The 21613-nt window shown below is 43.6% G+C and overlaps 1 long non-coding RNA gene across 5 annotated transcripts; it reads right to left on the bottom strand.

Moving 5' to 3' along the window:
* Nucleotides 1–839: 839 nt before the first annotated feature.
* LOC144303288 (uncharacterized) lies at nucleotides 840–19364 on the bottom strand. Of its 5 annotated transcripts, none has more exons than XR_013370347.1 (6): nucleotides 18845–19364; nucleotides 15674–15896; nucleotides 13915–14103; nucleotides 5637–5799; nucleotides 4800–4986; nucleotides 840–1587 (listed from the first exon to the last, which is right to left on the bottom strand). It is a non-coding gene; the product is annotated as an uncharacterized LOC144303288 (long non-coding RNA). The 5 variants fall into 5 exon arrangements; XR_013370348.1 differs by having other exon boundaries at nucleotides 15674–15833; nucleotides 18845–19363; XR_013370349.1 differs by lacking the exons at nucleotides 13915–14103; nucleotides 15674–15896 and having other exon boundaries at nucleotides 18845–19355.
* Between the last annotated feature and the right edge of the window lie 2249 nt (nucleotides 19365–21613).

The raw sequence follows: 21613 nt of genomic DNA, 5'->3' as shown, positions 1-21613 counted from the left end.
CATGGGAACCATTCAGGAGTTTCTGTGTGAAGGGAGACATAATCAGATACGCATTTTGGAAAGATTACTCTGTTGGTTTTATGCAGATGATGTCATTATATAAATGGCTCTCGTTAAATATTGGTGGAATGAGAATGGATGTAAGAATGAATTAGGGAGGGGTACCACAACTTCCCACAAGCCAGCCTTCCTATGGTTTTACAGAGACCAGATGCTTGCTGAGGTGTTCTGGGATGATCTGTGTCCTCTTCTACCTCATTTCAGGGGTCGAAGCCCTTATCTCTAGAATCTCAGAATGGGACTATATTTGGAGCTAGGTGTTTTTCAGGAGGTAATTAAGTTAAAATAAAAGCATTAGGGTGGTCTCTAATCCAATCTAACTCATGTCCTTATAAGAAGAGGAGATTAGGACATGCAGAGGGACACCAGGGGCACCAGTGTGCAGACCATTGGAAGAGGCAGCAAGAAGGTGCTATTTGCCCATCTGCAAGCCAAGGAGAGAGCCTTCAGAGGAAAACAACTCTTACTTATAGGCTGGCCCACTGTGGCCATCTCTACCTACTGCTGTATGTATTAGGGCTGTTGCTGCATAAGTGATGATAAAGAGCTTTTCTCTTTCCGCTGATTGGAAGACTCAAGAGAATTGGTAAAATGCACTAGAAAGGATTTTACATTAGGCATAAAAAGCATTTCCTCATATATAGGAGATGTAGTATTTAAATGTCTGCCTGAAGGTTTCTCCAGTTTAAGGATTGATCAGATTTCAGTAGACCCTGCTTGGCAGTAGAGGAATGCATTAAGTGGCACCGTGAGATACTTCCCAGCTTTCTGGGTCATCATTAATTACTTAAGTTATTTATTCAGCATTTATTAAACATGCAAATATGTGAGGCATTGTACTTTGCATGGAAGCAAATAACCAGACCCCTGCCCTTTAGGTTAATTAGAGTAACCTAGCTAATTAACTAATTAAGATAAATTAGACACAGTCCTTGTCCTCTGCAAGGTAACAGTCACTGGAGAAGACAGACAGGAAAACAGATGATTTAAAAATAACACAATCAAGACTATACTAGAGATATCACTTGGGTGCTGTGGGAACACTGTGTACCTGGAGAATAGGAAAAGGCTTCACACAGGTGATATTTAACAGGGTCTTGAAGGGTGTGTAGGAGTTCATCAGGCTGATAAAGGGGAAGGAAGGGTATTTTAGGGCAAGGTGAAAGCAAGAGGCATGAGGGACATGGTGTTTCTGGGAATCAGTGAGGACTACACTGGAACAAGATTTGTGAAAGTGAGATCACAGGGCCATGGGGGATGACACTGGAGAAGTGGCTGCCACCTGAGACTTAGCGGGTAGTTCAAGGTCTTTGTCACTGTGGACAGGACTGACTCTTCGTTGGATCATCTTTGCTAGCCTACTGGCAATTTCTAAGATGACCCCAACAAACATGATGTGGCTTTCCGGTTGCATTCCCTGCTACTTTGTCTCTCTGGTTTGTCTTTCCAGTTTTTCCATTAGTCCAAGAGAGCTACCCGATATCCTGCCAGTTGTCCCATTCAAGGGAGTCAGATTTGGTCTCTGTCCTGGAAATAAGAGCATAATTAAAGATTACTACAAACTTTTTGAATTAAAATAGCTCTCATATTTTTAAAATTTCAACTTTATTGAGGTATAATTGACAAAATTGTAAGATGTTTAAAGTATATGTCGTAGTGATTTGACGTGTGTCCACATTGTGAAAACATCCCCCTCATCTAGTTAATTAACATGTCCATTACCTCACATGCTTATTTTATTTTGTTTTTGGTGATAACATTTAAGTTCTACTCTCTTAGCAAATTCAATTATACAATGCAGTGTTCTCCACCTATAGTCACCATGTTTTACATTAGATCTTCTCCTATATTAATACCCGAGTAGTTCAATAACACAAAAAGGATCTTTAAGTAGCCTTGGGATATTAATCATTTCAGCTGTTATAATGTCTATAACAATAAAAATAAATACTCTCATAACTGAAGAGATTATGATCCTAAAAATCCACAGAGATCACATTCCAGTGTACAGCTGCCTCTGTTAGCCTGGCCACACACATCACCCCACAGAGATTCACTTAAAGATCTCAGACTCCATGTACCTTCTCTTCCACACTTTCTGACATTAAGTCTCCTCCCCTCCCAGCTCCCTGGCCTGGCTGTCTATTGCTCAGGAGTGATCCTCCGAGATGATGCTGTCCACAAGCCTCTTTCTGACAGCATGCTTCCCTCACCTGGGTGTTCTGTACCACTTTCTTGTCTTTCTTTTCTCACCCTCCCACACAGCTTAGAGCCCAGAGCCCATCCCTACAAGTGTTTCCTTGCCAAGGAACCTCAATGTCCTTTATCATTGTTCCCCTTACCCTACTTGCATGGTCAACTCCATTGCTGGATGAATTCAATTGTGCTTCTCCACACCTGCTTCGAGGTTCTGAGTGGGGCTGAATGGAAAGCAGTCACTCAACCACATATCCTTGCTCCATTAGATTAGCTCCCATCCTCACCCGTGTCTTCATTGCTCAGTGTTGGTAGAAACCTCTCCATTTCCTGGTCAACTCTCTCCATGTCACCAGCAAAGACTTCTCAAGCCTCATCTACACTCTTCAGTGGAAGAACACTCTCGCTCCCCTCTCTGACCTTTATTCTCAGCAGAGGACTCCATTTCATTCTTCAGGAGCCATGCATGGTTAGTGAGCACCTATTCTTAACCAGGCCCTCATCTAGGCTCTGGGGATCTGCGATGGAAAAATAAAGCCCTGACTCATAAGGTTGGTGTTCTAATAGAAGGAGATAGACGATAAACAAATATCCCACGTAGAATGCCACTGGTTATGATGATACAAAGAAAAATAAAGTAGGATACAGGGTGGGGAAGAGGGATGGGCTGCTATTTTATTTAAAGGGAGTTGAGAAGATAGCATCTATGCAGGGAGCAAGGTGTGTGTCTGTCTGATGGAAGGAAATGTAAGTAGAGCCTGCATGGTGAACACAAGCTAGGTATGTGGGAAAAATAGAGAGGAGGCCAGGGTGGCTGGAGCAGAGAGAAATAGAGCAGTAGGAGATGAGGTTAGGCAGGTGGGGAGGAGATGATGACCTAGAGTCCAGGAACCACTGTGAAGATTTCGCTTTTCTTGGAATGACAGGGGAGCCGTTGGAGGGCTTCGAGCAGAGTGGTGATAAGAGGTGTCTTAGGCTTAAGGAAATCACTCTGGCTGCTGGGGGGAGAGTAGGAGCAGGAGTTTCAGAGATGCCAGAATGGCGCTTCCCCTCAGACAGGGTATGTGTATTTTTGGTTGTGGGAAGAAGAGTTGTGGAGCTTTAGTGGCAGCATAGGGAATGGGATGGAAGCAGTGAGGGAAGAAGGGCATCTGTGGATGCCGGGAAGCCTATGGAAACCCAAGAAATACACAGCTCTTGCTTGTTTTACTACCCAGTATGGTATTTCCTTCCTACTTGAGAGAGTCCTTTACCATGGGTGTGTGTGTGGGGGGTGGTTTGCTGAAATGCAGGGCTGAGAGTCCCTTTAAAGAAGTTACTGGCAGCTAGTGAATGGGCTGGGGACCTAGGTTCAGCCAGCTGGATGCTCACACCTGGAGCCTTCAGTTTAAATGGAATGATTCCTAGAACACATTCCATTACCTGAGAAATTCTTGGTGACGGCTGTGGCAAAGTGAGAATCCTGCTGGTGGCAATGGTACCAAAGGCAGTGTCTCCAGCAGCGTCTTCCCACTGGTGGGGCGGGGGGACTAGGGATTCTTGGCTGGGTTTCCTCTCTTGCATGCTACCCTGCGCAGACCTAGCTTTCCTGGTGTTCTAAGTCCTTAACCAAGTTCTGAGTTCTTAACCAAGAACCCTGCAGATGCGGTGGCCAAGGATTATTTTTTGGCCAAGAATTTTGCAGAGTACTACTTGCTAAAGAAAGTCTGTTCTAATTTGAGCCACCCTGACTCTAAATGTGGGTGAGAGGTGGTCACAAGAACTTATTCAGTATGAAGTTGTATTCAGAGAGGAGGAAAGCAGGGTGAGAACAAAGATAGGAAGAAGCAAAGCTGAGATAAAACAAGTTAAAATGCTTTGTGAGATGAGTTTGAATATCACCGTGTAAAATCCGGTACATTTTCTTGCAAGTTTTTTGTCTTAAAATTATTTTAACAATTCTTTTGAAGAAAGCTACTGATTAAATTTTAATTCTGTTCTTGAGAGTGCTTAGTTCGATGTTCTGATTATGCAGGGATTGTTTCCTGTGGAAAAGGAGAAGCTGATACACTCTGTGTGTTTTTGCATTTCTTAAGCTCTTCAAAATGCAAGAAGCCTAATTTTGTTATCAGTTAAAACTTCAATTCCAGATCGTCAGCATGGGTAAACCGGTGGCCTGGGAGTCAGGAGTTTTAGCTGTGAAAACTCAGTGTCTCTCTGTTCAGGGAAGGGCTGTGGATGATCTCAAAAGCTCCCTGAAGCCCTAAAAATTTGATCTGACCCAAAACTATCACACACACATTTTTTAGGATATTTTAAACATGAGGAAAAGTGAAGATAATTCAGGAACAGACATGAAGGTATTTCTCATACAGCTTTAATAAATCTTAACATTTTGTAATATTTGTTTCAGATCTTTTAGTGTTTTTGTTTTTTAATAACCACGCAATAAAATTCAATTAAAAAAGGCTTTTTCTTCCTCTTGTACACAGTTTTATGAGTTTTTTTTTTTTCATTTACAAAATTATTGTAATATATACATAACAAAAATTTGCCATCCTCACCATTTTGAAGTGTACCGTTCAGGAGCAATAAGTACATTTCCATTGTTTTGCAACCATCACCATCCCTTCCCAGAACTTTCTTCATCTTCCCAAACTGAAATCCCATCCCCATTAAGCAGGGATTCCCATTCTCTCCACCTCACAGCCCCTGGAAGCCACCATTCTGCCGTCTTTGTGAATTTCAGCCCTATGAATTTCAGTACATTGGAAAGTGACAGTAAGGACACAGAGAAACCCCATCACCCCTCAAATCTCCCTTCATAACCACAGTGTTCCGTAGCCCCTGGCAACCATTAATCACCACCCCCCTTTTCTCCAATGTCATAAACGGAATCATAAGGATGTGATCTTCTAACATTGGCTTCTTATATACAGCGTGATGCTTTTGGGGCTCATCCAAATTTGTGTCTATTGCTCCCTGTGTTCCCCTCTCTAATTCCTCTCCAAAGGCAACCGCGGTCCTTAAGTCAATGTATTTAATTCTTATGAATATTTTTAAAGTTTTAGTGTATACGGATTTAGCCACAAAAATACATACTCCCTGTTTCCTATAATTTAAAATTTAAATAAATGATATCATAATGTACATGCCATGCTGCAAGTTGCTTTTATAACTCTCTGCTACATTGGTGCCATGTTAATGCTGAGTTATGAAATTTCACTGTTATATTCTGTTCAATGACTATATCACGTATATTGTGGATTCATCCATTTACCAATGAATAGACGTTTCTTTCCTGTCTGTCCACCTGTCTCTTTATCCCTCCCTGACCAGCCCTGGTAAGCCTCCCGCCCAGGGCCTCCAGTTCCAAATCACAGATGGTTAGAAATGCTCACTCTGAGGTCATAGTGGGGAAATCCCGGATCTCATCTCTAAGCTGGCTGCTTCCTCGGTTGAGTGCCTGGACAGAAGTTGCGTCTGAATCCTCTGACCCTCATCTAAGCCCAAAGTTTCAAAGAGATTTCAATCTTGGTTGTGGCTTAGCATTTCTATGGGAGTCTTAAAAAAAAAAAATAAAAGGAAAAGAGAGAGAATTTTAAAATTAAATCAGAATTTCTAGGACAGGGATCCCTGGGTGGCTCAGCGGTTTAACACCTGCCTTCGGCCTAGGGCATGATCCTGGGGTCCCAGATCAAGTCCCACATCGGGCTTCCTGCATGGAGCCTTCTTCTCCCTCTGCCTGTGTCTGCCTCTCTCTGTCTCTGTTTCTGTCTCTGTCTCTGTCTCTGTCTCTCTCTCTCTCTGTCTCTCATGAATAAATAACATTAAAAAAAAAAAAGAATCTCCAGGGCAGGGGTACCTGGGTGACTCAGTTGTTTCAGCATTGGCCTTCGGCTCAGGTCATGATCCTGGGGTCCTGGGATGGAGCCCTGCATCATCATCATCATCATCATCATCATCATCATCATCATCATCAGGCTCCCTGCTCAGCGGGGAGTCTGCTTCTCCCTCCCCCTGTTCTTGCACTCTTGCTTGTTCTTTCTTTCCCTCTCAAATAAAAAAATAAAGAATTTCCAGGGCAATGGTACTGTTTTTAAGTCTCTAGGTGATTTATAAATGTAGCCAGAATAACAAACCCCTGATTTAAAAAAACAAAAACAGACAAATAACTCCAGACAGGCAGCTTTTTGCAGCTCCTTTCACCAGCTGAGCTGCAGGCCTCCAGTCCCCACATCCAGCAGTGAGGTTACTCTACCCTCCTCTCAACCCCCACCTCTTTTTTCCTGGACCATGCTGGAGCCAAACTCAGCCACCTGATGGTTTCTCTTCTGTTTCTGGGGCACAGGGACATTTATCAAGTTTCCGAGGCTCTTTCTGGTTTACACATTTTCTTGATTTGTATTTTATCACTCTTCTATGTTCTATATGGTGAGATGTTGCCTCAGAACATGAACTTCTAGAAATGGCTTCTATCTCAGACTCTTGAAAGCACACGTCACCCGCGGAAGGACTGCTATTGTGACTTCAAAGGAACATATGCTGCCACCTTATAAATAGCTTCCTTTTGTGTTTTGCTGTTTTAAAGCGAAAAATTATTGCTTTGTCCCATTTCAAAAGTAAATTATACTTGCGGGAAAATGTTCAAATGCTGTGGAAATGTATGACTTTGAAAGTAAAAGCCTCCCATCATCATTCCCCTGCAGATAGTTTTGAGTATATTTTCCCATATTTTTATACAAAAATACACATACTAATTTTTTAAAAATGAAAATGGAATTAAATTGATGAACTGAAGGGCCCTTGAGTTTTACTCTTAGTGGAAAACTTTCTGTACTTAGATGCCTACATTATTATTAATGGACATAATGCACTGCAGTTCATTTAGGGATGGCCATTTGCAATGTTTCGATCTTGGCCATCACAGACAATGCCGAAATTAAATGTTCTCATGTGTCCATATCTCCATGCATTTGTGCGGGGTCAAAATCTGCTTTATTTCCTTGGAATCCACATTTCCTTTTGAAGCTCTGAGTATATACATTCCTGCCAGGAAGGAAAATCGGCTTGGAGAGGGTGGAGTAGGCCAGTGGGCTGGAAGGCAGTGGATGCATGGTGCTCCCTTGAGATGCTCAGTCCTATTAGAGTCAACCTCCTGAGCCTCTAAACTCTCAATGCTGTGCACACTGAAACAGATGTCCTTTGCTTCACCTTCTCCTTAACCTGACCAGGTACTGAACGTCAGCCTCCAGAAAGTTAACTTGGAAAGGTTTAGTGCCAAGGCTTTCAAACCGCAGGGCTGTGACTTATTTGTGGATCACAAATGAGCAATTAAAAAAAAAAATCAGGGATGCCTGGGTGGCTCAGCAGTTGAGCATCTACCTTGGCTCAGGGCATCATCCCCTGGTCCTGGGATCGAGTCCTGCATCGGGCTCCCCGCAGGGAACCTGCTTCTCCCTCTGCCTATGTCTCCGCCTCTCTCTGTCTCTCATGAATAAACAAAATCTTTTAAAAAAAGAAAAAAATAAAAATAAATCAAACAGAACAGTATAGCAAATATCAGAGCACATTACGTGAAGTTGCTGTGGCAATTTTATTTCAAAGGCGTGTGTATGTAGGTGTGTGTGTTTGTGTGTGTGTGTTGGGTATCGTCCTAACTCAGGTTCCTTGGAAGCAACGCCCAAGAAAAGATTGTGGGTGTCTATGATGTCTTTAAGGACTGGTCTCAGAAAAAAGAGAAGGGAGCAGGGAGGGAGCTGGACAGGGCAGGGCAGGAGCTGAGCAGGGCCTGCTCTCACGCCTAATCCCATGGTTCGAATTGTACCAGAGACAAGCTGGTAGCCTCCTGAACCCCCAAGTCAGCCAGTCGTTGGCTGTGGGCTGCTCTCAGGAATACAGGGGCGTAACCTCTGAAAAGGCAGCTTCTGCTCAGCCCAGAGTAATTCTCCAAAGAAGGAGGCAATGCTCTTGACAGCTGCAGAATGGGTGCAACAGCCTGCACGGGGTTACCCACAGTGTCCATTTTGTGACATTTTATAAAATGTATTTCTTAGTGTGAGTAATGGAAAAAAAAGTTTGAGAAATGCTGGTGTAGAAGAATTCCGTCCATCAACCCGTGGGAAAGAAAATGAGGCCTCTATTACTCTTCCTCATTTTGTTAGACAAAGGCAAATCCTCCCATGCAGTATTCATTACAAATTCCCCATCAGAGAAAAAAGGCACCACAGAAAGGAAACAAAATGTGGAGGATGTTCTGAATGTTTTAAGCTTAAGCCTTAAGGCCCCAGCAGCCACCTAAGGAGGCTTAGAGCTGTGTTCTCCCACTGGGGGCATACCACCTTCGGGGTGCAGGGGGTGGTGGAGCTGTCAGGGTGGCCTCAGAACAGTGAAATAAGCATGACATGTGTTCACAAAGCACTCATTTCCCCCAGCTCAAGGTTTTAAAACATTTTTAAGACCTTGGATATAATATGGAACAAAATATAAAATTCATGTGAGCTTTTAAGATAAAGAATAAAATTACTAAGACAGGTGAGATTAGAGCTCACCACTTTGGTCTGTGCTCTGACTCCCAGACGTTCTTGTTGGTTTGCCTCTGCAGTTAGATACTCAAGGGGCAAATTGTGGAAAACAGCAGTTTCAGCACTCTTCCTCTTTCAGGAGGTTGGGGTTAACACGATCCTCCAGATTCCAAGCAGTTTGCTGGGAGCTGACATTTGCCCACCCAATAGTCTTGGCCACCAATCCTAAACTACCAGAACCATTCAGATAGTCAATGGATGGTTATTAAACCAGCAACTGGGGCTGAAATGATGAACAAGATAGACCATCCTGCCCTTATGGACCATTCTGATCAGAGGATTCAGACAAAACCAAATAAATAATGCAAGAGTCATTAGAGCTGCTCATCAAATTTTTGTGGCTTTCTGCCTTTGGGGCACATGTAGTGAGTACAGTGGTAGGGCCTCTTGTAGGGGGCTGGGGACATTGACTAGTTCTGGCCAATGATTCTGACTAGAAGTGTTGTGTGCCCCTTCTGGGCTGAGCAGCTCATGTGATGCTCCCTGGAGCTCTCTGCCCTCTGACACAATGACCAGTGAAGTGTCCATATGGTGGCCGCCCCATCAGCCGGGCCCCTGAGCCAAGCCTCCCAGCTGCCCCCTAACATATGTGTAGAATGAAAAAGCAATAAACCTTTGTTGTTTTAGGCTCCCGAGATTTGGGGAGTTTTATTACTGCACTATAATCTAAAGTATCCTGACTTGTACAAAACAATAACACAATATTATAAATTGTGATAACTGCTGTGAATAAAGGAATAAATTGCTAATACAACATGATAGCAGCCTATAGGTCAGGGGATGTTTCTATGAAGATAGGAAATTTAAGCAGGCATCTATTAGATCAAGGTAATGCAGACTGCCACAATTGTTTTTGCTTTATTGCCAAGAATGGCAAAGTAGCCCTGGAATCACAGAGTCAGAAAAGTTAGAAAAGTGGGGGTGCAGATTTGCCCAAGGTCCCATGGCTAATTGATGGCAGAGCTGGAGCTCTAGCTTCAGTGTGTGGACTTAGCTCTACATCCTCTCTAGTAGGGCTGCTACTAAGGGAGGCAAGGGAGGGGTCTAGGATAAAACACTGTAGGAGACCACCCTCTGGGGCCTCCTTTATGTTTGCACAATCCTGAGAATGCTTGCCCTAAGGGGCCCACTCTTAAGGAGGAACTCATTCCCAGGATCATGCAAGTGCAGAGTTGACACCTGGAAATCAGTGCCTCCTTTAATGTTACACCCGGAGCGCTCCTCCTCTGACCCTGGTCCCAGCTGGGCTCTACACCACTGTGCTTGGTAGGGATGGCTTGTATGCACTTGGCATTCAGGTAGCTGAGGGTGTGTCCTTGGCATTCTGGGTGTGTCTCCTGATGTGATCTGAAACAGCACAACACTCCTTGGGACCATTTGACGGAGAACATGGCATTTGAATATGGGAAAGCACAGGGTTTTCAGGCTGCCCAAAACTGGCTTCTTCCCAGAGTCTGTGGTGGGTAACCAAGCAAAGAGACCAGAAAGTGAGATTTCTGGAGTTTGGGAGGGGCTACTGGCTGGATGGGGCCATTTTCCCCCTCAGTGCAGAAAAAAGCCTTTCTTCCACTCTGAAAAGGATCATTCCAAATGCAGAAAAGGAATTAAATGAAGTGCATTCTCTGTGAGGAGTTAATGATTTCTTTTCCTGAGAGCAGATTTGGGGATGGGGAAGAGGAGGGAGAAGCTAGCTGCTGACAGCTCCTCTGTGGGAACCAGCTCCTTTGGCATCACCTGCTTGGCTCGATTATCCCCACTTTACAGAGAAAGGAACCATCCATTAGTCGAAGGCGTTTGCCTATTTGAACACAAGTCTGCCTAACTCTTATCCGCTTGAGGACAAGGGGTAACAGAAAGGGTAAAGTGTGGTGGCTGGAAGCGCTGATCTGGCGGAGAGGACAGATAACAGAATAGAAACAAAGCCACCTACTTTACAAAGCTAACTCAACCCAGGCCACCAGATTTTGTGTAAAATTTCACGAATCCACCACCTTCTGGATCATTGTTCTCAGGCAATTTCTAACTAGATTGCTGAGCAAGTGGGTGTGCATTCAACAAAAAACAAAATGTGTACAGAACCTCAGGGGCACAGAGATCTCTGTTTCGCCACATCCTATGTTTTTGCTTCACCAAGGTAAGATTTACAAACCATGGAATTTGCTTGTAGTTAGAATATGGTTGATGATTGTTAGTAGATGTATCCAGTTTTGAAGCCATTATCACGTCCATCACCTCTAGAGTTCTCGTTGTGCCTACTTAGGATCACCTTCCTTTCCGAACCCCAGTGCCAGGCAGGCACTGTCTGTGTCTATGGTTTTACTGTTGCTAGAGCTTTCATACCATGTGATCCGAAGACAGGTAGCCTTTTGTGTTTGGTCCTCTCACACGGCATAAAGTGTTTGAGATTCAACCATAATATTGCTTGTATCAGTATCATTTCTTTTATATTGCTGAATTCCAATCCATTGCATGAATATACTACATTATGTTCATCCATTTACCAGATGATGGACATTGGCTTGTTTCCAGTGTTGGGGTGTTGCTAGAATAGTCACATACAAGTGTCTGTGTTGACATATGTTTTCATTTCTTTGGTGTACATCGAGGAGTGGAGGTGCTGGGTTGTATGGTAGGTGGATGATTAGCTTTTTAAGAAACCACCATTTTGCCCAAAGGGGCTATGACCATTTTACATTCCCACTAGGATTATCAGACTTCTTGGTTATAGCCATTTTAGTGGAGATATCTAGGACAATATCTCATTCACCAGTTATCGGTTATACAAATTATCAGTTATATAAGTCACAAACATTTTCTCTCAGTCTTTCACTTACATTTTAATTTTCTTAATAGTATCATTTAAGAAAAGTAGTTTTTAAATTTTGAAGAAGTCCAATATTTTAATTGTTTTCTTTTATGGATCATGCTTTTGGTGCCATATCTGAGAGATCTTTGTTGAATTCTAGGTCATAAAGGTTTTCTTCTGGGCAGCCCGGGTGGCTCAGCGGTTTAGTGTCACCTTTGGCCCAGGGCCCGATACTGGGGACCCAGGATCGAGTCCCACGTCGGGCTCCATGCATGGAGCCTGCTTTTCCCTCTGCCTGTGTCTCTGCCTCTCTCTCTCTCTTTCTCTGTGTCTCTCATGAATAAATAAATAAAATCTTAAAAAAAATAAAATAAAGGTTTTCTTCTTGGGGTTTTATCATTTTAGCTCTTACATTTAGTTCTGTCGTGCATTTTGAGTTAATTTTGTGCAGCCACATCTTTGAACCCTTCTCTTTACAGATGGGGAGACCAAAGCAAAGGCGCTTGGTTTAAGTTCTAAAGCAAACTAATGACAGAGCTAACATAGATTGTGAAGGTCCCTTCCAGACCAAGTGTTTGTTTTGACAGAGTTCAGATGATTCCACACATTCTAGGTTCGATGCTGCGTGGTTTTGGCCCCTAACATCACTCATTGAAAAGGCCTTCTTAAAGTCTGAGCCAGGTGTTTCTTATCAGCTCATGTGCACTGTGTCGGTTCCTCAACTCAGTAGAAGCAAATTGCTTAGCATCATTGTCTATACACTTGGAGCCAGCTGAGCCCATCCCATCTATATTTCTTCTAGCTAAATAGCTTTGGCTTCTTTTCCTCCCAGGGACTGTTTCTGCCCCTCCCAGGCCTTGCCCTGCTTCTTTGCACTAATGTCCTATACGTGGCACTTGCCACTTGGTATTGAACATTACAGCTCTGAAAGCAAGGGCAGGCTGGGAACACGTAGTCGGGTGGATTTCCCAGAGGATGCTGGAGAGAAAACAGCTGCCAACTTCCATTCCGATTTGTCAAGCAAGACAGCTGGAATTGTTAGGCCTTTCAATTTCCTGAGATCACTTGGGTAGAGGGAAGATGAGGGCAGAAGGACCTGTGAGGAAAGGTTGGACCAAGGGGCTTGAGAATTATACTTGTCACTCAAACACACAGCTGACAGTTTATCCTCTCATAGTTTGGGTCCAGCTACAATATCTGTTCTTTTACCTGGTCCTAGAAAAATCACATCAGCAACTATCCACCTCTTGATGAAGCAAGTTTTTAAACTGTAATAGTTGAACAGCAGAGAGCTGGGAGCAAAGGAGATGTCCATTTCCCTAAGAATGGGGAAGGCACATCCCATCCCACACAGGAATGCTACAGAAGTTCTGCGGCAGGTAGACACAACAAGCCAGATGTGCATGCACACAAGAGTGTGAAAAGACGTTAAATCTGTAGAGTTGAGTACAGAAGAGGAAAAAGAGTAAGATCTAGAGCATAACATAAATAATATTAGTCAAAACCATATATGCCCTTCAAAGTGACCATCCATACTCTACAAGTATCATACGTGTATCAGGCCATATATTCAGTACATAAGAGCGGATGTCTGGTGTGGGGAGGGAAATTGGAGGGAGTTCTGTGTTAGTTTCCTGTGGCTGTTGGAACCAATTTATACAAACTGGGTAGTGTGGAGCAATATCCGTGTATTCTCTCACTGTTCAGGAGATCAGAAATCTAAAATCAGTATCATCGTGCTAGAAGCAAGTTGCCAACTCCTCTGGAGGCTCTAGGGGAGAATCCACCTAGCCTCTTCCAGCTTCTGGGGGCTACTGGCACTCCTTGGCTTGTGCTTACATCACTCCAGTCTTGAATGGCCAGCATCTTCAAGCCTTTCTGCTTCATTGTCACAGCACCTTGTGTGTGTCAGGTCTCTGTGTGTCAGGTCTCCCTCTGCAACCCTCTTGTGAGGGCCCAGCCAGATGATCTGGGATATAATCTCCCCATTTTAAACTCCTTAATCCCATCTGCAAAGACCACTTCCCCCCACCCTCCTTTGCCATGTTAGATGGCATTCACAGGTTTCAGGGATCCAGAGGTGGATATCTTCCGGGCCACCATTTGTTCAGCCTATGATAGGGTCCTTTACCCTTTTTCTTTCACACCTCTCACTCAATCTCTAGAAAATCATGTTGACTCAACTTTCAAAGCATCTAGAATTGACCCACTTTTACTTTTACTACCTTCATGGCTCCCCAGCCAGCCTAGCTGAAGCCACCACCTCTCCTCACTGGTCCCTTGGCTTACCTCCTTTTTTCTTTATGATATGCTGTCTACACAGCAGGCAGGTATCTTTTTAAAACGTATTCAGATCATGGTACTCTTTTGTGTCTCATTTTTTTACTCTGCTTTATTTTCTCTTCATAACGTTTATTCACCAGTTGCCATATATTTATTGTTTCTTCATTTGTCAATTTCCATGACTAGAAATCAGCTCTGCAAGAGCAAAGATTTTGACTGTTTTATTCCCAGCAGGAAAAAGTAGTGCCTAACACATTGTAGACGCTCTAAATAGTTGTCACATGAATGATCAAAGGGGAACAAAGTTAATATAAAAAGAGAGGGGGTTTGCATAGACTCTAGTGAAGTGTCATAAACTAAGGAGCAAAATTTACTCATCTGCCATTCTATTGTCCCAAAGACCATTTATCTAGAGCCCTGAGGTTACATAGCAGTGTGGATGGCTTTACTTTCAGGCCATACCTAAGCCCTAGGCTCAGTTAGTGGACTCATCTCATGAGCCACTCCTCCCGGGCCTGACCATCCAGGGCAGTGTGGCTGCATAAAGCAAATGTGGACTTTGAGGATAAACTGACTTGGAAGACCCAGGTAGATGATTTTGGGCAAGTTACTGAAACTATCTGAGTCTCAATTTTCTAATCTCCTAAGTGAGGATTATAATTCCTATCTGGCAGGATTATTCTGAGAGTAGAAATAATGTAGCTAAACTACTTGTCATCCTGTTCTATATCCAGGTGGCTCTTCATTCCATCCACCTTTGACATCCATGGCTTTATGATGATACTATTGACTGGAGGCCACAGAATGAATTCCGCAAAACAACCCTCATTACTTTATGTAATGATTGTCCCATAGCAAAACATTGTTCTTTGTATATTATGCTATTGGCCAATATAAAGGTTGATTAGTGATCAAGTCAAGCATCTCAGTATCTGCAAAGGCATGTCTATTCTACCCACTATGAGAAGGGCTCCCTTCCTCAGTACTTTGGTAGTACCACCGGGTCACCTCTGGCATAGCTCTTATCACCCTCTTTTGTAATGGCCTGAGGAATTGTGTCTGTCCCACACCAGAATGCGTTGTGGAAAGATACTGTGTCTTAGTCATTCATCTTTGTACATTGACTATTTGATGGGTAAATAATATGCATAAAATACATTTTCTATCATGAGTACAATCCAATTCATTTTCAATTCAATTCAATTCAATTCAATTCAATTCAACAAACATTACTTGATGTATCATTCTGGGGATCGTTCTAAGGATGTGTATTGTTCTAGAGATTGTGTGTTATTCCCTCTGTGGGGACAGAACCTCCAGTCTTCTGCTGGGGCTGGGAAGGAGCAATTGCAAGGCTGATAAAGAAGGAGACAAGATCTAGGGCTCTAACTTCTCCTTGAAAACACTTTCACCAATCCTTCTGTTTTTAACCTCAGCTTTATCCCTACTTTCTGGTCCTTTTGAGGGTTCTGCATGATAAATTGAGCTGCTTCTTGTCTTCACAATAATGGCTTATGATGCCACTTTCTCAGGTCAGGTACCACTTGTCCATTTGTTTTCTAGTTTCAGAAAACACGTTATTCTTTTTTCCTCTTCTCTATGTTTTGTTCTTGTGAGATCATGCTCACTTCTGCTCCCACCCTTTTAGCAGAATTTAAGTAGAAAAGACAAGTGTGTTTGTTTAGAGTGCATCTGTAGTCTTCTCTTGTTGCTACATAACAAATTAACACAAATTCAGTGAGTTAGAGAAAATTTGTTATCTTACCATTCTGAGGGGTAGAAGTGCAACATCATCAGTCCTAGTAGGCTAAGACATTGGCTGGGCTGCATTTCTTTTTGGAGGCTTTGGGTGTGAGACTGTTTTCTTGCCCTTTCCAGCTTCTTGAAGTTGCCCACATTCCTTGGACTGTGGCCCCTTCCTCCATCTTCAAAGTCAGCAACAGTAGATTAAACTCTTCCACATGGCAGCATGAAGACCCACTCTTCCACTGTTAAAGACTCTTATGATTACATTAAGCCCATCTGGATAATCCAGAATAATTTCCCTATTTGAAAGTTAGCAGATTAGCAATTCCATCTGTAACTGTAATTCCTTTTCTTGTGCAAGGTAAACATAGTCACAGTTTCCAGAGATCAGGGCATGGGCATTTGGTGGGTCATTATTCTGCCTGTGACAGCACCACTCTCTAGAGCTTAGAAATGCAAAATTGAGGGACTCTTGGAGGGCTCAGTGGTTGAGCATCTGTCTTTGGCTCAGGTTGTGATCCTGGGGTCCTGAGATTGAGTTCCACATCAGGTTCCTGCAGGGAGCCTGCTTCTCCCTTAGCCTATGTCTCTACCTCCCTCTGTCTCTCATGAAAAAAAAAAAATCTTTAAAAAAATTCAAAATTGAGTTTGCCACCACCTTCTATAAAGACTTAATATGACTTCAGATTTCAAAGAAACTTAAACTTTTCATACAATCCATACTTTTTGCATATTTTGTAGGAGTTTCCAAAGATGTGTAGAAAATGAACAATACTTGCTCTAAAGTCATTTCATTTCTGTAACGAAGTAGTGGAAAAGCTTTTGTTTGAAGAACTTAAAATAATTGTGATCGGTTGAATAGTGTCTCTGCAAAACATATGTCTGAATCCTAACCCCTGGTACCTATGAATATGAACCTATTGGGACATGGGGTCTTGGCAAATGTAATTAAGTTAAGGATCCCAAGACGAGATGATCCTGGATTTAGAGTGATCCTTAAATCCAAAGACTGATGTCCTTGTAAGAAAAAGAAGAATGAAATTTGAGTCACAGAGACATAGAAGGAAAGGCCATATAAATATGAAGGCAGAGATTGGAGGGCATCCAGAGTCCAAGGAACACCAGGATTGCCAGCAATCACCAAAAGCTGGGAGACACTTGAAAAATACTATCCCTTGGAGCCTCTACAAGGAATCCACTCTGCTGACTGACTCCTTGGTTTGAACTTCAGGCCTTCACCATTAGATGAGAATGAGTTTCTGGGGTTTTATTTAAGCCACCCCCTTTGTGGTACATTGTAGTGGCAGCCCTAGGAAATAAATAGAGTAAACCTTTAGCCAACTTCTTTTTCCAAGTAGTAAAATCACAGATTGCATTAATTTCATTTTACTCAGAGGCCATTTGTTCACTGTTAGGACTATCTTTGTGACATTCAAAAGGTTGTAGACCATGTCTATAAAGGCAAAATCAAGTGGAGAAGGGAATTACAGTGGCCCCTTCTTATCTGTAGGGGGTATGTTCCAAGACCCCCAGTGGATCCCTGAAACTGTAGATAGTAGTGAGCCCCATATACATTATGTATTCCCCTAAATACACATACCTATGATAAAGTATAACTCATAAATTAGGCACAGTAAGAAAGGAACAACAACAATAATAAAATAGAACAGTTGTAAGAACATACTGTAATAAAAGTTATGTGAATGTGGTCTCTTTCTCTCAAAATATCTTATTGTGCTTTACTTATCCTTCTTCTGGTAAGAAGATAAAATGCCTACGTGATGATGTGAAGTGAGGGGAATGATGTAGGTGCTGTGATGTAGCTTTATGCCACTACTGACCTTCTGACAAGATTTCCGAAGGAGGATCATCGGGATGCCTGGGTGGCTCAGCCGTTGAGCGCCTGTCTTTGGCCCGGGGCATGATTCCCGGGTCCTGGGATCGAGTCCCACATCAGGCTTCCTGCATGGAGCCTGCTTCTCCCTCTGCCTGTGTCTCTGCCTTTCTCTCTCTCTCTGTCTCTCATGAGTAGATGAATAAAATCTTAAAAAAAAAAAAAAAAACAGAAGGAGGATCATCTGCTTCCAGGCAGATGCTGACGGAGGGTAATTAAACCCACTGAGAGTGAAACTACATAGGTAAACGAGCCAGGAGGGGGGCACTGTAGTCTTCTGGTAATAAAATCTAGTATTTACTGAGCTAAGTTCTGTGTTAAATGTTACAGTCATTATTTTATGTAATCTTCATAATATCTCTATGAGGGAGATACTATCATGATCTTTTTTATATGCTTGGAAACTGTAGCAGAGAGAGGTAAAACAGCTGAGAACATATTCTTTTTGTGGGGTAGAGGAGGAGCAGAGGGAGAGGGAGAGAATCTCAAGCAGGTTCCATGCCCACCATGTGAGCTGACTTGTGGCTCCATCTCACAACTCTGAGATCACCACCTGAGCTGAAATCGAGAGTTGGATGCTTAACACACTAAGCCACCCAGGCATCCCAAGAGAAAACATTCTAAACAAGGTCTTTCAAAATGCTAAACAGTTATGCTTGAAGATCCTGATTGGCAGTTGAAACTGATGAAATCTTCTAAATAATTGTTCACAATCTCCTTTCTATTGTAAAAAAGCTAGAAAGTTCAAGAATTCCGGTCTAAAAGTTTATTTTATTTTATTTTATTTTATTTTATTTTATTTTACTTTATTTTATTTTATATTAAAGAGAGAGAGAGAGAGCACAGGAGAGCAGCAGGCAGAGGGAGAAACAGGCTCTCTGCTGAGCAGAAAGCCCAACATGGGGCTTGTTCCCAGAACCCAGAGATCAGGACCTGAGCCGAGGCGGATGCTTAACCCACTGAGCCATCCAGGCATCCCCAGCCTAAAAGTTTAAAAATGATTATGAGTTCAATAAATCTGGAATAAATCGAGAATCATCCTTCATATTCGTATCATACCCAAAGGCTTTCTCTCAAGAGAAGCTGCTAAAGAGTCAAGTCATTTAAAAAATGTTACAGGCTACTGCATAGATCTTACTGATACTCATTTGATTAAGAAAATATTATCTTTCCCCACAGTTAGGCTTTTATCAGAGATGGGAAAGATAACCTAACTGCCAGGTCAGAGATTCAGAGAATTCATTACTAAGACAAATAGGGAAAAGGGGGAACTCTGAAAGTCTCTTCAGGACTTACTGGGGTTGGCAGGGCAATCATTCATTTTGGTGTCTTCACATATCCTGTTCCGTTCAGGAAATTAAGATAATTTTGTAAGCCTGATGCATAGTAGGTCATCCAGTGGGTGATTTTCAAGGTAAACACCGTGATCATCTTCACTTCAGTGCAAGCTGGTTTAAGCAAAGTTAGAGCCAGAGCTTTAGTGGGTGGGTGGCTATAACTTCAATGCCAGGGTCACTGGTGCATTACAATTTGAGTAGAAGATAAACTCACATTTCTTTTATCTTCTACTATTGAGATTATGTCTGTTTTTGCTCCCAGGATCCCCCATTCCGGTGATAAAAGCCTCAGGGCTTATTCATTCTATGATAGTAATCTTGGTTATAACCTCATTGTAGAAAGAAAACCAACAATTTGGATCCTCCCATCTTGTCCTCTGCTGCCACATGCTGCTCTTGTCACAGCTCAGGGCAACAGCTGTTCTAGAGCTGGCCTTGACTGCTCTGGTCACAGGAGATTGGGAGCTCAGAGCTGGGGGCTGGGCCACGCCCACTCTATTATCGATGTCACTGCCATGGTGGTGTCATGTTTGGAGGTAAGCATGATGTTGTGGGATATGGGGGAAGTCTTGGGGTACTCCTTGCTCAGATATGTGCCCTAGACGCCTTCCCCCTCAGTTTCAGAATTGCTCCCTACAGCCTAGAAGTCCTTCCTCCTCCCCTGCCAAGGACTGCCTCTGGGCTGGCCTCTTGGGTTGACACTGGCACTTTTCCCCGGGGTATCGGTTGGTCAGAATAGTCCAAGGTATAGGATGTGTGCTGACATCAGGCCAGTGGTAGAAAATAAAATTGGATGGGCAGGGTACACGCAGACTATGGTGGATCTGGAGTGCTTGGCCAAGGGCTCCTGTGAAGGTTTTGAGTTGGAAGGGAAATCTCACCCGACTCCAGCCTGAAATCCCACCTCCACTTCCAGCCACCACACTCTGTGTCTCAAAGATGTAGATTTTCCAGTAGCTTCCCAGGGGACCTGAGGCAGGAAAGTGGAGAAGCCAGCTGCTGTGCCCACACCCCCTGACCCATGCTGGGGAGCCTTCCCTGGGGCCTCTTGCTTACAGTCACTCTTCTTCTCTGTGACCCTCTGAGTAAGCTAGGGAGCGGGGACATCTCGACACGGTGATGATGTCTGAGACTCTCATTTAGGGAGTCTGCGGCTGGCGGCTTCTTCTCACTTCTCTTCTGTCCTTCCTTAGCCACCAGGCCCTGGATCTGGTAAAGAAGGAGTTTAGAAGGAGTGCTGCATTAAGAACTTCCTTTCTGGGGATCCCTGGGTGGCTCAGCGGTTTAGTGCCTGCCTTTGGCCCAGGGTGTGATCCTGGAGTCCCGGGATCCAGTCCCAAGTCAGGCTTCCTGCGAGGAGCCTGCTTCTCCCTCTGCCTGTGTCTCTGCCTCTCTCTCTCTCTCTCTCTCTGTGTGTATTTCATGAATAAATAAAGTCTTTAAAAAAAAAAAAAAACCTTCCTTTCCTTTAAGTGTCATGACAGCAGAGTGTGATGCAAAATGAGCACCAGGCTGGGGGGTCAGAACCCCTGCTCTGGGGCTGGGCAACAGAGCCCTCACCCAGTTGCCCTCACCCAGGTTCAGCTCGCTCATCTGTAAAATAAAGGAGCCGGTCAGGATCACTCCCAGAAGTACGTGCAACTCTAACATTCGATGATTCTGGGTTTTGTAACCCTAACTTACTCGTTTTCTGTTATTTTCTGAAAACTTGACATCCTGGCTGCCGTTCTCTCTCCTCTCTGTTCACTGATGGTACAGGATGGCATTTTAATCACCCTGGCAATGACATATTTTAGATCAAATTTTATCCCAGTGAATCTGCAGAGCGATAGAAGCACAAATTTGATGTAAGTTATAATTTTTAAGGTGCCTCTTCCCTCCTTCCCTCTTATTTGCCTCTATCATTCATGAGTGTGCGTTTCCACCCGCCTCAGGCATATTTGTTTGCTTAAAGTGCCAAGGATTCAGAGAAACAGCATGTCTGAGATTGCTGGACTCTTCTGGGACTGGGCTATCACTCTGTTGGCTGCTTCGGAGGAGGGGAGGGAGAGGGGTCCCTGCCCAGATCTTGACAACCTCTCTTCTCATTTCTTGGGTCCGAGATCTCTTGGGAGCTGGCTCTACCACAAACCAGCTGTGCCTCCCTTCCCTCACGTGTAAAATGGGGATCATAATAGTATTTACCTCATTGGGTTGTCAGAGGCTTCCTAGTTCTGAATCGTTCGAAGTACTTGTCCAAAATCCAGGTTCCTGGGTCCCAGCTCAATCCTACTACTTGGCATCTCTGGAGCCAGGGCCCAGAATCTGTCCTTTGAGCAGCTCTCAAAGGCTTCCTAGTTCTGAATCGTTCGAAGTACTTGTCCAAAATCCAGGTTCCTGGGTCCCAGCTCAATCCTACTACTTGGCATCTCTGGAGCCAGGGCCCAGAATCTGTCCTTTGAGCAGCTCTCCCAACCAACTTCTCTATGCGACAGCACGAGAACATATGCCTTACATACCTGACGCTTCCCAGCACACGCGATGTCGTCACCTGCACCCGCTGGCCTAAACATCCCCATGGCTCTGAGAGGCAAGCAGGGTGGCTTCTCTACCTTTCTATACACAGGAACCTGCTGTCCAAGGTCACACGGTGTCCCTAGACCCCAACACCCAACATCCGCTTCCCTTTCGTCTCCTATTGCGGGGAAGGATGCTAGCTAGCATGCAGCCCGTCCCAGAATTTGGCTTG

This window comes from Canis aureus, chromosome 32, assembly GCF_053574225.1.
Source record: "Canis aureus isolate CA01 chromosome 32, VMU_Caureus_v.1.0, whole genome shotgun sequence".
Lineage (NCBI taxonomy): Eukaryota > Metazoa > Chordata > Mammalia > Carnivora > Canidae > Canis > Canis aureus.
Note: the sequence above shows the minus strand (reverse complement) of the source record. Positions and strands in the feature narration are given on the sequence as shown.